We start from the raw sequence: 18,763 nt of genomic DNA on the forward strand, positions 1-18,763 counted from the left end.
GGCCTTCTGAATCATCTGAATAATTTCCATGGAGGAATGTTCAAGCTTCACAAAAAATCTGATGCAGATTCGTTGCTCTACTCGCTCAGTAATTTTGAAAGCTACAGCCACACAATACACATGCTCACTCAATGGCATTGTCTACCACCCCCACTGACTAGTACAGTGAAGTCATTGTTGTTCATGCGTGCACATTCCATCCACTCTCCTTGGCTGCCAGGTTACATCAATGTTGCACAAACCATTTTCATTATATTAACAGTGGCTGGACTTTTTCTGGACAGACCTCTACGTATATCTACATATTTTACACTTTGTACAGGAGGAGAATATATACACCACAGGGCACATGCACATCATAAGTGTACAGACTAAATGTTCACGAGCAAACATACCCAAGCAACCAACACCCAGTTCAAGAAACAGAACATAACCAGCAGCCCAGGAGCCCTTGCCAGTCACTAATCCCCCAACTCTAGTCACTGTCCTGACTTCTAACACTATAGATTAGTTTTGCCCATTTTTGTTGTTTACTTAGATAAAATTATACAGCATATATTCTTTTGTGTCTGACTTTTATCATCAATATTATGTATGTGGGATTGCTCCATGTTGTTATATGTAGTTGTCTAATATTCATTCACAGTGAGTATATTATTCCATTGCATGAAAATATATTTCCCATTCTGTTGTTGATGGGCATTTGAATGGCTTCCAGGTTTGGGCTACTGTGTATTTCTGTTGGACATATGCCTCATAGTGGAATTTCGGGGTTATAAGGTATGTGGATGGGCAGCTTTAGTAGATAATATGTATTTGTTTATGCTCTAGAGGTTATTCTGATTCCTGGCTGAGACCGAGAACCACTGATCTATACTATCTCCCTAAAAGGAAGGTTTAAAGCCACACTTTCAAAGCATAGATGAGCTCATTACAGATATAATATTAAGAAGATGAATTACAAGGATCATTCAAAAACTGCCTCACAGATAATGCCAATATCTCTTGCTTCAACAGTTAGCTTCCTTTTCCATAAGGGGTCGGGGTGGGTGGGTTAATGCTAGATCCTGGCTCTCTCATTTTCTTTTCTTCCTTGGTTTGACCCTGATTTCTCTCAGGTTCGGCAAAGTGGAATGCCGACTAATAACTGAAATGGAGAGAAAGCATTGCCAAGTGCTGTTAATTATTAATGAAATGAATTTGCATCAAACCAAAGGGGATTAAAGTGGCTTAAAATGAATAGTGAGTTCTTGATAAGGCTTCCCTATTCTCAGGCGACTGGAATGATGCACTAGTGTTGGAGCACATTAATTTAATAGAAGCGCCGCTTCCCCCAGTGTAGCTTGACGCTGGATGTCAGCCCAGCGCAGGGACAGCAGGCTCTGAAGCAATTTCTGCTCATGTGGCTATGGTGAGGCAAAGTGGTGTGAGCACAACACGGCAGGCTGAAAAACTGCTTCAAACATGACTCAAAGCAAAATATCCTTTCACTACTCCACTGCAAGCACTAGGGAGAGAAAGGGACCTTGCTTACTGCGTCAAGCAGATCTTGGTTCAAATCCCAGCTCAGCTTTACAAGATGTCTGACCTTGGGCCAGTTACCTAACCTCAAGGTATTATTATCATTGCCATCCTCATTGTACAGAAGCACAGAAAGGTTAAGCAATGTCCCCTAAGTCATGCAATAGTGAGTTGAAGCCTTTGATTCAAACCCTGTCTCAATTCAATGGAAATGGAAAATGGACATTGTGTTCCATTCTGCAGACATAATGGGGGGCAAGACAGGGCTTCATAATGTTTATAACATCCTCTTCATCTATAAAATAGGGTAACTATATATATCTCAAGAGTTTGTGTGTAAACTGCCTAGTTCACAGTAGGTACCCAGCAGATAGCAATTATTATTGCTTATGGTGCTGTGAGGCACACTGTTGAGAATATACCTCTGTGGGAAGAGAGAGCAATGGAGAAAAGGTGGTGCTCTAGAAGTAGCCTTTGGACAGATTGCAGGCCAGTAGTGAAAATGGAACGTCTCCTGCTGCTTTAGGTTCAAAGAAAGTCATTGAGCCTGTGTAAAACATAAAGGGATTGGCTACCAGAATTTTCTATTAGTTCATTACACACATAGCTACACAAATGTCCAAGGAAATATGGAAAGTGAAGCTTAAACACTGGTAAGAATGTCAGGGTGGCTCAGCAGGGCATTCTGGACAGGTCAGTGTTATAACTAAGATATCCCTTGAGTGACACTGTCCCCATTAAAAGGAAACTTACCTACGTGAAATTGGGGACCCTTTTACCCTCATCTTCTTTCTATAAATAATTTAGAAAGCTTTTTTTTATAGAAAGCTTTCCCTAACAGTTTATGGCATTAGGATAGAACTGACATGGATGGGATTGTGATATATACGAGTATGTTGGGAACAAGCTAAAGGCAGAGGAATAGCCTGGTTATTCCATCCAAGCCCAAGACACCAATTGACATGGAAAGAACAAGGGTAACAACAGTGCAACATTTACGGAACATTTACTTTGTGCAAGGCATTCACTTCAGCACTTCTCATACATGATCTCTTCTGATAACCCTGTTAAGGAAGAGACAATCATTTCCTCCATTTTAGAAATGAAGAAACTGAAGCTTCCTTTAGTTCATTGACTTTCCAAGCTGGAAGCAAGCACAGATCTTGTTGCTTCTAATCCCTTGCCTTTAAACCACCCCCTCCACAGCATCACCATTCGTGGATAATGATGCCCTTGAGGCACCAGAGCTGGGAGCTGCCCTGTACTTCAGTAGAAACCATGTCCAGTATGAGTGTGCTACCATTCTCTGCATGCCTTGTATTTATTCGGCTATTTAGACTGGATTATTTCAGGTTGTGAAAAATTGCTCTAGTTCAGTTGATAGCAATTCCCTTGTTTCCTGATTAAAAGATCATTCTTTTACATTTGAACATATAATTAAAGAAATTCCTGAAGCAGTATTATTAGACCCAGGACCATATGATAAGCATTTGAAAAGCATTTGGTATTTTGAAAAATGGCCAGGCCATTAATTGATTAGTTTAAATATCCTTTCTGTCATGAGTGAGTAATAGCATAATCTATATAGGGAGAAGTTACAGAGACCCTAGGAGGTTAATATGCACCCAGGTTCCCTACTGAAAGAGATAATGCAGGCTCTGAATACAGCATCACTAACCAGTTCTATGGTACTGAAAGGAAGTAACCCCTGGAGTACGTGCATACATTACAAAACTATTTCAACACTTGAACCATATACTCTTTGGAGTTAGATATACAGACAATTAAACACTATCTTCAACACTCCCATTCTATAATTTTAATGCTGGTAGATTTCCATTAATTAATTCATTCAACGTATATTTTGTAATTATTATGTGTAGACAATTGGGTTCCATTCTGGAGATACAACCCCAGGCAAGACAGAGCTTACATTGGGAGGTGCAGACGAGTAAACTGCAGTTATGTAGGCTGATGAGAGCTGTGATGAACACACACACTGAAGAGGTGGGATGTAGCACAAAGCCTGTATTTGCTAAAGGAGCAGTTTTGCCATCCCAGCCTCTTTTCTACCAGTTACCAGGACCCAGAACCCCGCAGGTCAGTGGTTCTCAAACTTTGGTGGATGTGAGAATCACCCAGAACCTGGTAAAATAACAAAGCCCAGACTGTGCCCCACTTCAGTAAGACTGTGCCTCTGGGGTCTTCACCAGCTCTCCAGGAGATTCTCACACAAGCCCAAGTGCAAGAACCACTGCCATGGACTGACACCACAGCGTGTCACTGGATACCATCTGACATGTGTGGCAGCTATTTTCTAAGTTTTCTTTCTGGAATGGTGAATAGGACCTGCTGCAGGATATCTGGTTTCAGGAGACTATGGCTTGTTTGAAGCCGAATTACTCAAAGTGGAAAAACACAGTTTTATATCTCTTTTCATGTTGGTTACCTTGCCCTTGACCTATATCTTTGGTTTATTGCACTCATTTTCTTTGAAGTTGCTTTCTGAGCAGAAAACATTTTATTGCGAAGTGCTCTTATGAAGTCAAGATCTGGGATTAAGTAGGAAATATCAGTGCCAAAACAGAGACACACATACTTGATTGAAGACAACATCTGTTTGGGGGAGAGTCCTCTTTTCTTATTTCTTTGTTGCTTTTCCATTTCCATTGACCTGAGATATAGTTTTAAATCAAAACTTCCCATTCACTATTGTGTGACTTAGGGGAAGTTGTTTAACCTTTCAGTGCTTCAGTGTCCTCATCTGGACAAAGAGAATGGTGATAATACTTACCTCACAGGGTGGTTGTGATGATTAATCAAGTTAACACCTGAAAACACTAGAATCAGAACCTAGTAAGTGCTAAATAAATGTTCCTGTATTATTTTTTCCACTATACTTCTGAAATGTCTCATTCCTCCTTGTACGCCTTTTGTTTCCTTTCTGGATTATGTTGAGGCTAAAGACCAATGGGTTCTCTCAAGATTAATTTAAAGAGTCAAGGCCTCCTAAAGGACTAAAAATGAAATTAAACTAGCGTTGTGGTTACTGCCAACAGTTCTTATAAACATATAATGTTTAGAAATCAGGGATTAAAATTGAGGAGCAGACTCTATTGTCAACCAAGGGCAATGTGCTTCGAAATGGTGGGCGAAAGGTCCCCTGTGTTGGTTTCCCAGAACTTCCCCAGAGGACCCCGGCAATCTCCTAGGAGACGTGCCTTTCTACCACAGCCACACGTCTTCTTTTTCCCTTCTCATGACGTGTGTGAAGGGCCAAGGTGAGAACCACGTGTTGGCTGTGTGTAGAGTTGGGGTAGGGGACTGCTTCTGAGATGGAACTTTATTTTCAATAAGATGTCTTTCTTTCCATTTTGGAGAGTGCAGGCTAATGTGCAAATTCTTCGTACAGATGCTCTCTCCCTGTCTGACTCCTTCAGGATCCCATTGTGGTCCCACAGACACAGTCCTGAGAACCTGTTGCCAGGTAGGCCTCTAGGCACATCTCTGTCTGCTCCCTCCTCCCCAGATGCTGCTGCAGGGCCCAGGTCTCCCTCTGCTTGGTTTTCCTTATTGATCCCCAGCTTCCTGCTCTGCCATCCACTTTAATTCTTTGTTCTCTTTACAACCTCAAGTTTCCTCTTTCAAAAAAATGTATATTTCTTGCTACCCATCCTCTCCTAGGAAGAGTGATAAATACAGTACACTTTGTTTCTGTACACAGAAATAAAACCACAACTATAAGGATCTTATTTGTGGATAGTTTGAAAAATAGGAAGGATTGGTGCACTATATAATTTAAAAAATATATAGTTAGTTTTATTTGTGTTTGGCCATTTCTGCAGTGGGTGCATTTTGTATCAGGTTCCTGTATTTTCATCTTTGTTCTCACATACCAATTCTTAAAGGGGCATTTATTAACTTATAAATACTGAATTTAGTATGGTGGTCATCCCTATACTGTTAGTTTAATATTAAATATTTTATGAGAAATTTCCCATTTGCTAAAGAAAAAAAGACCAAACATGTCCATGTTGTTCATGTACCTATTCAGACATGTTTAAAATTTTTTTAAATTTTGAAATAATGATATACTCCCAGCAGGTTCCTTTCCCCAGTAGTGACACATCACACATGTGGAGTATATTATCAAACGAGGAAATTGATGTTAGTGCAACACCATTAACTAAACTATAGATAGTTTTCAGTTTTCATCATCTTTACACACCTTCATTTGTGTCTGTTTTGTGTGTCTGTGTGTGTGTATATGCATATTTCAACTCAATTTTATTCCATGTGTAGATTCATGTAGCTACCATAACAATCAAGATTCAGAACTGTTCTGTCACCGCCAAAGTAACCTTGGGCTACCCCTTTATATTTCATGCCCTAGTAACTAATCTGTTATCTTTAGAGTTTTATCATGTGGAGAATATAATGTAAATGAAAGCATACGGTATGTAACCTTTGAGATTGATTTTTTTCATTAAGTATAATGCCCTTTAGATCTGTCTAGGGTATTAACATGTGTCAATAGTTTGTACCTTTGTATCGCTGAGTAATATTCCCTTGTATGGATAAACCAGTTTATTTAACCATTATTAGTTCATCCTCTTCCATTTTTGAACTTAGCTTAGTCTTTGAGGTGCTGATTTTCTCCTATAGCTTCTATATCTAAGGAAGCCAATTCAGTGCTTTGAAATGGGATTCTAGCATATCAGAGCTTACATATGAGACTTTACATTCTAATATGTTCTCAGCTGTGGATAGTAATCTTTTTAGTAGCATTCAGGTAGGTTTTGGATATCTTTGAGCTATAGGATGGACAGTATTTTCAATTATGACCACTTATTCTAAAACCTTCACTTCTATTATTACTTCACATCTGTTCTTTCCTTAGGTACTCATATACATATCCCATATACGTGGGATGATATCAATTTTGTCAACATTCAGTTCTTCGTCTAATATGATAATATTGTATATAATTTTGATTTCTATTATTACTTATGGAAATCATATTTATTATAGGGGTTTCTGATGATCAAAGAGAAGCAAATTTTTAAATTACCTGAAATTCTGCCACATAAGAAAAACTTCTATTTAATATTTTATTGTAAATCCTTCCAGGGCCTTTAGAATATTTAAACTTTCTAGTCCTCAATATTAAACTGTCTATTCTCTAGATCTTATTGATATTACTAGTATCTCTGGAAGCAGAGTTGAAGTGTCTGTATGCTGTGCTTGGGGATCTAAGATATGGCCAAAGGAACCTGAACCATACGCTTATTCCAGCTTATGACCCAGACCTCTGTGTTGAAATACCCTTCTTTCCTAACTGGTCACCAGAGACCTGGCATTTGTAGAGACCTCGATAGATCTGTTTCTATCCTGCCCCCACCCCTGCTCTTCTCTGAGATGCAGGGCAGGGCTTTTTTTCCTGAGGACCCTTCCTTGGCCCTGCTTGGCCTTCCAAGGTTCAGAGTAGACCCTTCCCAAGCCAAAGTCACCCATAGTTTCCATATCTCAATACTAATCCCATTAGGGAGAAGGGATCCAGCAGCAGGAGGAAGAAAAAGGTTACCTGTGGCATTTCTCTCTGGGAAACCTCTACAGCCAGAGCACTGGGCCACTGGATCCTCACCGTGACTTTCCCGATGCCTGCCAGAGTTCTCCCTGCTGAGGTTACCAGGGAGAGCAGAGGGCCATGGCTTGCCTTTCTTTCTCCTCAGTGTTGTGCTGGAACACAGCTGAGAGGGCCTGCAGTTACCATTAACTCGATTCCTGGCCCGAGGCATATATCCTCTCCTGCCCTGCCGCCATCTGGGGAGCTCCAGGAGGGAGGGTGCACATTCACATCCTGTCACTGCTCTCTGCTCTACTGTCTCACTCAGAGAGGATGTTCAGCAATTATTGGGGGCTCCCTAAGCACTTTTTTTCCCACTCCCAAAAGCAAATTGAAATGTTTAACTGCCATTATTACAGGGTTAGCCTTAAATCATCTCTTGTTTATAAAAATAATGAAGTTGATTGCCAACTTGTTGCTAATGTTGGTTACAAATTGCTAGGGCCCATCCCCCAATTGATCCTGGAGCATCAGTGTGTCTCAATTTTGTCATATGATAGGCCTCACCATCCTTAGAACTGCGTAATTTCTGCATTCCTGAGCTTTCATGTCCTAGTCCATCTCTTGAATTGTGGCCTTTTCATTACTGTTCTTACCAGCCTCCTTTCTGGCTCTCTCCACTATCCGCCATATGATTGAGACAGAGTGGTGTTTCTGAAGATCACACCCATCCTCGAGCCTCCCTGGCTTGCTAATATTACCAGGATGGCACCCAGGGTCACCACGAGCTGCCTACTCATTCTCTAGCTTCATGTGCTTCCCTCATCCCAGCCATGCCAAGCCTCCAGAATTTCCCAGAAGTCATTTTCTGCCTCCACATCTTCCCATATATCACTTCCTTTACGAGGATGTGCTTTCAGTCCATTGTTCTGCAGAGCCCAGCTAACTGTTACTCTCTTTTGAAAAGAGTTCTTGGATGCTTTCTGAAGAAACTCTGTGCTCCCAAAGCTCCTTAGGTGAATTTCTGCTACAGCTGTGTCAACTGCTAATTTATTGTCTTCTCCACCCCACCCTTATTATGATACTGCAAATATTTTGAATGAGATTATGTTTTATTCAGTTTTGCATCCTTAGTGTCTGAATAGAGTAGATGTTCAACACGTATTTGCTGAATCAATCCATATAATTAAAAACCTGCACATTTTTTTGTCTTACACCTGTGTTCATATTTCAGACAAAATTCTTTCTCAATATTTTTGTCAACTAGATCACATTAAACCAGCGATTTTTCTACCTTTTTTTATCTTGTGGCACACAGAAACTAATTACTAAAATTCTGCAGCACATCAAAAAATATATTTTGCCTGTATAGTTTTGATTGATTTAACAAAAAATAGTAATAGTAATTACCTACCCTTTTTGCTCCAAAGTGACTTAAAAAAAATCGGGTGCTTATACTTGTACATAGGATTTCTGGTACCAAGAATTAACCAATTAGTCATAACCTTATTATGTGATATGACCAATAAGATGCAATTCTATTATATGACTTATATATTTATTGTTCAAGACAGGGCATTCACACTGGACGGCCATTGTTGTGTTGCCTGTTGTCATTTTTTATTTGACAATCTAAGGGAAAAGAGGTCAGTGCCCCGGACTAAATAGTCAGGTACTGCATGTTTGAAAAATTCTTGGGACACACTGGTAGAAAATTGCTGTACTAGACCACTGTGTTCATGTTTACATTTGTTTTTCCCTTCTTTGAGAAGGTATCTTCACAAGCGTTGGCACCAAATAATACTTCTTTCAGGTGAGTCTCTTGAAAATACAGCATGAGAAAACTTTCAAACATGTTGAGTTGACCCCTCTTGACACTCATGATTTCTCTCATCGGAATCAGAATATGAGTATCATACATGTGGTTGGTGATTCTTCAGCATTACTAAAACCCTACTGTCGAATATATGGGCCATCTTTGTTGATCCTTGAGCATATCTTATTAAAGACTCTTTCACATTATCTCTACTGTATTTTCTTCCCTTCTGTAACCTGGCTTCAGTTTTCACTAGCTCTTTCAAAGTACCATTATTAAGGCTACTTAATAGTGACTTGCATTTGCTACACTGGCCTTGTCTCTCCATTTATGCTTTCAATAGACTCTACTGCAGGGCTTCTCAAACTTGAGCGTGCATCAGAAGCACCTGTTAAAACAGACTGCTGGGCTCCACCCTCAGAGGTCCTGATTTGGTAGGTTTGGAGTGGGGCCGAAAATTTGTATTTTTTAAAAGGTTCCCAGGTGATGCTGACATTGCTGATATGGGACAGCACTTTAAGACTCATTGTTCTACTAATGTGCCTAGCACTGGTTGCCAATTTTCACAGCTATAGCCACTTAACTCACAGTTGTTGATTCTGCCCCGCACATAGGAAGAAATATAAGGCCTTTAGTTGGTTCAGTACCTTGTAACTTTACAGCTGACTTGGTGTAGGTTACGCACCCAGGCCTTTGCTCAGTGTTCCAGCTCCTGTACTTGGTAAGTTCCTGGATTCCTTACCGGATTCAGTATTTCCTTTGGGGCTAGGATGCTTTGCTTTCCTTTGCTCAGTTCCTTCTGAAAGATGAATATCCAAAGGTAAGTTCACTTCCCACATCTGGGCATCTACCTGCTTGTTTAGCTCTATGTTTTTTACCCTGTGTTTACCCAGTGTTATTGGCTTGCCTTCACTGAGCTCTTCCCATTGCTTGTGTGAGGTTTGCCTGCTCTGTGCCAATGAGTCTAGTGGCCCATGTCTGGTTAATTCTCATCTGGCATTCCTCAGATATTTTGAAGAAGGTGATAATAGTTCTTAATGCCAATTGAGCAGCACTAAAAAATCATTGCGGGGAGTGTCGGACCTCTAGTAGTCAGGAAGCCTGGATTCTATACTTCCTGCTGCTGTTGAGGTCTGAGGCTTTTGTCAAGTAGGTCTATTACTCTGTGCCTTGGTCATTTCATCTGTAAATAGGGAAATTAATTAAATGCCTCTGTATATAATTGGCAATTCAAATTCTTCTGGGTGTCCTAGTATAATAGGGAATTTAGTGGGAGTTCCGTGTGTTGCCAGATTATAGTGATCAGTATTATTTTCATGATTATATGTGGCCTTTGTAAGTGTGGCTATTTATAGACTTATGTAACAAATTCAAGTGTAACCCCCCCACCCCCAATAACCTAGACCTTAGGCACTCAGTGAGATAGAGCTATGGTGATGGGGGAGATGGACTATGCCTAGAAGAGAGTTGGGTCTCCTCTCTGCTCTTCACCCTCCTGAAGTTCTGGGCTAGGTCTCGGATCTCAGTTGCAGCTGGACTCAGGAAGACTGTTAATCTTCTTTTGAACAAAGATCCTGCAGGTGAAGGTTTAAGTCCAAAAGAAGATTGAAGTGTTCAGTTTTTTCTGTGGTCAATTCTTAGTCATATAACGTTCTTTTTCATGAGCAGGCTCTTCGATCAATTTTGCTGGTGAACTTGCCTTGCTTATGTGAGTAACGATAACCCTAGGCCAATGGAAAAAGTTCAGCTGTTGCCCAAGGACCAGGTGGGGGCCTTTCAGGTCTCCTGGAGTCCTATGTATTTTACTTTGGATGCTGTAGGGATGTTTGGTTAGTGCTTCTCATTCTTAAGGTGGTGCATAAGGATCACCTGGAGGGCTCATTAAACTGAACTCCTGGGCCGCAGCCTCAGATTCTGTGGATCTGGGACAGGACCTGAGAATTTGCATTTCTAGCTAGCTCCCAGGTGATACTGGTGTTGTTCCATGGACCCAGTTTGAGTTGCACATTCATCATTTGTTTCTAATATATCATTTTCTGCAGTCTGATGATCCTCTAACTTCCAGTGGTATCATCTTCTGTTTGTCAGTCAAATTTTGTTATCTTCTTATTTCCCTTGCCTGCTGCTCCCCTAAGGTAAGGGAAGAAATGGCCAAGGTGACTCTTCTGTCATCCTGGAGTGGATTTATCCCTTCCTCTGAAGGCCCTGTGGCTTCAATGCCTTTCTAGATAGGCAGTTTGATCATGGAAAACAAAAAGGTTTATTTATGCCCAAACTTCTGAGCCTCTCTTTCCAATATCCTGGAGGCTGGGTGAAAGCATCAATAGACCAGATGTTTGTATGATTTGTTGCTGTCTTCTTGAATCCCTTTGTTGGAACCCAAAGTACAAATAAAAATGAAAGTGACAGATGTCAAACTTCAGTCTTGAAGACTTTTTCTTCCACCTGGCTGCTTCACCTTGCTGTACAGCCTTTTTGACCCTAGTGAGAGCTCGTGCTGCAGTAGGTTGAAAGCTATGGAATATTCCATGGTCAGACAAATGCCTGCCTTGTCACAGGATGCTACAATATAATTACATGTGATAGTTACACCTTCCCAGAGGCATCCTGAGTGAACCAAAAAGCTTTTTTCCAGCATTTACCATCTTCCTTAGACTTCTGAGTTGCTGTATCCCTGCATTTAGGTATTGGATTCCCCTTATTCTTTTTTTTTTAATTTTTAATTTATTTATTTTTAGAGAGGGGAAGGGAGGGAGAAAGAGAGAGAGAGAAACATCCATGTGTGGTTGCCTCTAATGCACTCCCAACTGGGGACCTGGCCTGCAACCCAGGCATGTGCCCTGACTGGGAATTAAACCAGCAACCCTTTGGTTCAGAGGCCGGTGTTCAATCCACTGAGCCACACCAGCCAGGGCTCCCCTTATTCTTAAAGCTCGAACATTATAAAAGTAGCCGCTTATGCTTTCTCTAAGAAGCTTTACTTAATCCTGTGCCAAGGCCTCCTGTAATTGTCAGGATCTGTGATTCTTGTCTTAAAATTATTTTGGTCCTAAGGACTTTTAAACAAGTCCCTCCTAACTAAAATCAGATGTTTCTTGTCATTCTACAATACAAGGTTATGTAGTCTGTCCTTCAAACAAATCTATATCTATTTCCTCGACGCTGGTTGGATACAATGAATTAGTTGTAGACTAAAATATGCCTGCTGCGTCAAAATTCAAAAACCAAAACAAAACAACTAGTTTCCTCCATGACCAAAGTGTGGATTTTGACTGTCATTCATAATTCCAGTCTGAATCAATGCTCTTATATTTTTACCTATATGAACTCCATGCTGTTCATGTTTACCTATAGCCCATCCTTCAGTGGACAGAACCCTGTATAAATGGGCCATGTGGTGATGTAGTGTTGAACTCCAATATTTGAGCACATAGTATGGCTACCCAGCACTGCTTTCTCTAGAGTTTTTCACTGTATTGCTGGCCTTACTCTCACACTCTTGATTAGATGTCAACTTCCAGCTCCAGAGAGTGAGTCCAATAACAAATGTTACATTAAAGATATACTTGATGTCCACAGAACTCTGTAGGCCACCAGGGGGGTGGAGAGCAGAAATTTGCTTCATACTGGTGAACTCATGGTGGTCTCTCCTCTTTGCTATTCTGTGAAGACAGAATCCATCCTGGGGACAGGGGTAAAGAGAAGTTATCTTATGCTCTCCAAATAACCATAAATTAATTGTGCTCTTAAAATTGCAAGAAGTCTGGCACGGAGATATGGGGCTTATAAAAGTAGGCCTCCAATATATTCTCAGTACTAGTGGGAATATAAATTAGTATAATGTATCTAGAAAGAAATCTGGCAATAGTTCTATCTAGTAATTCCTTTTCTACGAATTTGTCATATGGGAAATTATGTTACTGTAAATAAAGATATTCACACATGACTGTTGTTTTTATTAGTATGGATAATAGAAAATGGGCAACAAACAAAAAAGAATGGCTACTCTATAGTATTCGTCGTCGGCAGCCGTCCGTCTCGAGAGACGATGGTGTAGCTTCTTAAGAGTCTATCTGCACCGCCGAGAATGGCTGTGCAGTCCGACTCGGGAGTGACACGGTATCTGTCTCCTCCCGTGTTGAATCGACATCTTGCGATGACGCTGAAGCTACAGAGCCTGGGCAGGGTGATATGGAGGGTCTGCTGTTGCCCATGCAGCAGACCCCCCCTCTCTTCGCAGCTGAAGGGTCCAAGGGAAAGACGGAGTCAATACAGCTTGGCTTCAGGTGCGCCGCAGGAGTTGCCGGTATTGACTACAACGTCAAACCGCCTTAGGGACTCCGGCTCCGGATTTTCTGTCAGGGTTTACTCCCTTAGCCTTTCCCCTGAAGAGGTATGCCACAAGGCAGCGGAGGTTTTCTGGAGTCAGAGTATTACTCTATGGAATAGTGGATACTCATTAGGAATTGTATATTTGAAAGCATTTGGGGAAAATGATTATGTTATTGCAAAAAAGGGAGGCTATCAAAGTAAAGTATGATCCTTGCTTTGTAAAAATACATGTATCACTTTTTTTACTCATAGGTTTTCATTGGCTAATAGGATTGCATGTTCCCTTTCCCTTTGTATTCGACATTTTCCATGTTTCTTTTGCATTGCTCTAGGATTCAGGAAGTTATGAGTTATTTAAATGATCTTATTCCTTGTTTGACACTAATTGTCAAGGCAGGTGAATGAGTATAGCCTGGCATCATTGCTACTCCAGGACTTGGGGAGAGTTCGTTTAGCTATGGTGTCTAAAATCTGGCATACACGAGTTTCACAGAATCTGACATCGCCTTCAAGGGAAGTCATCACAGCACAGTGGGAATACACGTAGGAGATGGCATCAAGGAGTCCAAGGGGAGGCATCTGATCCCACAGCTGTACTCATTATTTGAGGACCACATCCTTACTTTCTCTGTGCTTTCATACTTGTGCTTACCCATGTTCTTCTGTTCATCTTCCATATTTCTAAGCACTCTTAATTATTTTTTTATACACCTGACTGGATCCTCTGTCTTGACAGGAACTATCTTTTGTGAAATGCCCAGGACTCATTCCATCGTGAGTGACTAGCTGTTGTGGACTGGTGATTTGTGGTAGGGTTACAAGACTTGATCCACGAGGAGATGAGGTTAGCAAGACCTGAGTAATTTGTTAATGTCCCATCAAAGCCAGTTGTGGTTCAGGATAGGGTTTCATACTCAGAGGATGATTGAACATCTAAAGAGGTAGTTAAGGCAGAAGCATCATTATATAGGAATTGGCAAATGTAGGTTTACAGTTGTGATTATGTGAAACAGTTTATTCTTATATTAGTATTTATTAATTATTGAGTTATTTATTTGTATTTGTCTTCTCATTATTTTGTATTTTTACTTATGATTTATCTTTTAGCTAATGATGGCTGGTAATTTAACCTATGAAAGTGGATACTTAAATAATACTGGGCTCTCTCCAGGAGCTTTTGCTGGTTCCCCCAGCTCTGGGTACTGTGCTTTGCATTGCACCGCCATGATGGGCCATTGTCCCATGCTTGTGCTCAACCAGAACACAAAGCATGAATATGGAAGCAAAGTTCAATCTGGAAGCATTGATGACACCAAGACTATTGCAGATATCATCCAAATATGTTTGGGATCGAAGTCCACAATGAAGATGCTTTGGGACTCAAGGGAAGGCATTGTGGTGACTAATGGTGGCAATGCCATTCTTCCAGAGATTCAAGTTCAGAATCCAGTAGCCAAGTTCATGATTGAAATTAGCTGGACACAGGATGAAGAAGTTGGATATGGAACCACCTCAGTAATTATTCTTGTGGGGCAGGGGGAGGGGAATGTTGTCTCTGGCTGAGCACTTCCTAGAGCAGCAGATGCACCCAACAGTGGTGATCAACGTTTACCAAAAGGCATTGCATGATATGATCAGTACTCTTAAAAAATAAAAAAAAACAGTGCCCCCATTGAGACCAGCAACTGAGATATGATGCTGAACAATATCTATATCTCCATTACTACCAAAGCAATCAGTCAGTGGTCCTCTCTGGCTTGCAACATTGCCCTGGATGCTGTCAAAACTGGAGAGTTTGAGGAGACTGGTTGGAAGGAGGTTGCCATCGAGAAATATGCAAGGGTGGAAAAGCTACTTGGAGGTATCATGAAGACTCAGGTGTCTTCTGTGGAGTCATGACTAACAAAGATGTGACCCATTCATGAATGTGGTGCTATATCAAGAACCTTTGCATTGTGCTGCTGGATTCTCTCTGGAACACAAGAAAGGAGAAAGCTGGACTGACACTGAGATCACACAGGAGAAAGACTTCACCCAATTCCTCCAAATGGAAGAAGAACATATCCAGAAGCTCTGTGAGGACATTATATATCTTCTGAAGTCTGATGTGAAGGGCATCTCAGATTTAGCTCAGCATTACCTCATGGAGACTGATATCACAGCCATCCACAGAGCCCAGGAGACAGACAGTAATCATATTGTTAGAGCCTGTGGGGCCTGGATAGTCACTGACCAGAGGGACTGAGAGAAGATGATGTTGGGACAGGAGTGGGCCTGTCGGAAATCAAGAAAATTGGAGATGAGTACTTTACATTTATCATTGAGTGTAAAGATCTCAAGACCTGTACCATTCTCCTCTGGGGGGTTTGGGGCGGGCAGCAAAGAGATTCTCTTGGAGGTAGAACACAACCTCCAGGATGCCATGCAATTGTGCTGTAGTGCTCTCCTGGACCCTCAGCTGGTACCAGGGAATAGGGCCTGTGAGATGGCTGTGGCCTGTGCCTTGACAGAAACATCCAAGGCCATGACTGGTGTGGAGCAATGGCCATATAGGACTGTTGCCCAGGCCCTAGAGGTCATCACTTGAACCCTTATCCAGAAAAGTGGGGGTGATCACCTTCTGTCTATTTACCTCCCTTCAGGCCAGGCATACTCAGGAGAACTGTGAGACCTGGGGTGTCAATGCTGAGACAGGTACTTTGGTGGGCATGAAGGAACTAGGCATCTTGGAGCCATTGGCTGTGCAACTGCAAACATGTAAGACAGAAATTCTGCTGCTGGAGATTAATGACATAGTCATAGGCCACAAAAAGAAGGGTGCTAAGCAGGGACTGTAAGACAGGGCTCCTGATGCTGGCCAGGAGTGAGTGGTGGGAAAGGTGACATCAACACACAGAGCTACCAGTCTCCCCCTTCCTAACCCAGACTGCCAGGGACACTGTGGATGCCTTTGTTTAGAGGAGATCAGGCAGAGGAGCAGCCCAATCCCTTTCTGTCCCAGCTCAGTTTGCAAAAAGCACTGGAATGTAATTCTTCTCAATTGTAAGCTTTCAATTTAGTTTGCTTCTGATGATTACATCTAAGTCATGTGGAAAAAAAAAAAAAAACCAAAAGACAGGTAATGCCAAAAAAAATTCAACAGAAATGGGCTAAAGGATTTGATATGCCTTCACTAAGTATACAAACAATTTACAGAATATGTAAAAAATTTGATAAAATTGGGTCCATCTGTAATGCTCCAAAAAATGATTGACTGGTCAGTATTACCTCCCAGGAAAATAAAATGTTAGTGAGGCATTTACAAAGAGCACCCCCCCCCCCAACAAAACAGAGCTTCTATTGAGTTAGGCACATCCCGTAGATCTTTGAGTCATCTAATGCAATATTTAGGTTTGAAAATGTATCTGCCAAGATTGTATCATGGGTTATTAGAGAATAATCTGGACTGTTTACAATTCTGAGAAGTGGCTCTAAATGAAGAAAAACAAGAAGTTACATGATCCAATGGAGCGCACTATAAACTTTTAGGTACTCTAAATCAGCACAGCTGTATCTATAATTTAAGAGAAAATCCCCATGTAATGATAGGAGGACAGTTGAATCAGCTAGCAAATTACAGTTTGGGTTCGTCTTCTGTGTAAAGGGGTCCTTGGACCTATTTTTTCCATACTAATGTTACACACGATCTGTATCTTACAGGCAGAGGGACACTGTTTTACCACAATTACAAAGACAGCATGATAATGATTTGTTCTTTCTTTCTTTTTTTAAAGTATATTTTATTGATTATGTTGTTACAGTAGTCCCAATTTTTCCCCTTTGCTCCCCTCTGCCCAGTACCCCCCTCGTCCCAGTTATCCTGCCCCCCTTAGGTCATGTCCATGGGTCGTGCATATAAGTTCTTTGGCTTCACCCTTTCCTATACTATTCTTAACTTCCCCCTGTCTATTTTGTACCAACCAATTATGCTTCTTAATCCCTGTACCTTTTCCCCATTTCTCCCCCTTCTGCCTCCCAGCTGAGAACCCTCCAAATGACCCCCATACCTATGATTCTGTTCCTGTTCTTGTTTGCTTAGTTTCTTTCTGTTTCTATATTTGTTTTTTAGATTCAGTTCTTGATACTCGTGAATTTGTTCTCATTTTAATGTTCATAGTTTTGATCTTCTTTTTCTTAAATAAGTCCCTTTAACATTTCACACAATACTAACTTGGTGATAATAAACTTTTTTAGCTTTACCTTGTCTGGGAAGCACTTTATCTGCCCTTCCATTCTAAATGATAGCTTCGCTGGATAGAGTAGTCTTGGTTGTAGGTCCTTGCTTTTCATCACTTTGAATACTTCTTGCCAGTCCCTTCTTGCCTGCAAAGTTTCTTTTGAGAAATCAGCTGATAGTCTTATAGGTACCTCTTTGTAGGTAACTCTCTGCTTTTCTCTTGCTGCTTTTAAGGTTCTCTCTTTATCTTTCATCTTTGGCATTTTAATGATGATGTGTCTTGGTGTGGTCCTCTTTGGGTCTAGCTTTTTTGGGACTCTCTGTGCTTCCTGGACTTGTATGTCTATTTCCTTCGACAAATTTGGGAAGTTTTCCTTCATTATTTTTTCACATAAACTTTCAATTTTTTGCTCTTCCTCTTCTCCTTCTGGCACCCTTATGATTCGGATGTTGGCACATTTAAAGTTGTCCCAGAGGTTCCTAAGCCTCTCCTCATTTTTTTCAATTCTTGTTTTCTTATTTTGTACTGGTTGACTGTTTATTTCTTCCTTATGTTCCAAATCATTTACTTGAACCCTGTTTTCCTTCCCTTCACCATTGGTTTTTTGTAGATTTTCTTTCGTTTCCTTTAGCATAGCCTTCACTTCTTCCCTTATGCATTTGCCATATCAAGCATATCAGTCAAGCCTGTGAGCATCTTTATCATCAGTGTTTTGGATTCTGCATTTGTTAGGTTGGTCAACTCCCCATTGCACAGTTCTCCCACTGGAACCTTGATCCGTTCCCCCTTTTGGGTCATACTTCTCTGTCTTCTCATCTTGACAGGCTCTTGTGTTTGTTTGCCTCTGTGTCTCAGGTAGAGATGTCCCTCCTGTTATGTTGTAAAGGCTGGAGCCTTAGATATTCATCAGTAAAGGGCAACCCGTTTCACCACATTGTGGCACTTTATATGGGGGAAGGATCAAAGAGGGAACAATGCTGCTTGCTTAGCACTTGCCCCTTTTCCAGGCACTTTTCCCATTTTTGTGTGGGACTGGCACCTCTCTAGCTTTGCCCTGGCTGACATTCCCAGAGTGGGTGGATCTGCGGATGTTCCAGGACTGTGGAGGTCCTTTAAACAAACAGACTCTGCTGAAAGACCGGCAGTTTCTTCCTCTGCCCCAACTCCCACTGGTTTGCACAGTCAGAAGCAATGAGGCTTGATATTCCCTGGCGCTGGGACCGTGAGCTGTGCAGTCTGGTCTGGTGCTGGGAGTGCTCCCCAGGTGTTCCTCCCTACTTTTTAAAATGTGTGGCTGTGCTTTCCACCAGC

General features: G+C 41.3%; 1 pseudogene; it reads left to right on the forward strand.

Moving 5' to 3' along the window:
* Positions 1 to 14,420: 14,420 nt before the first annotated feature.
* Positions 14,421 to 16,102, forward strand: LOC149991766 (T-complex protein 1 subunit gamma pseudogene; annotated as a pseudogene).
* The last annotated feature ends 2,661 nt before the right edge of the window (positions 16,103 to 18,763 follow it).

This window comes from Furipterus horrens, unplaced genomic scaffold, assembly GCF_987537825.1.
Source record: "Furipterus horrens unplaced genomic scaffold, mFurHor1.1.pri manual_scaffold_17, whole genome shotgun sequence".
NCBI classification, from domain to species: domain Eukaryota; kingdom Metazoa; phylum Chordata; class Mammalia; order Chiroptera; family Furipteridae; genus Furipterus; species Furipterus horrens.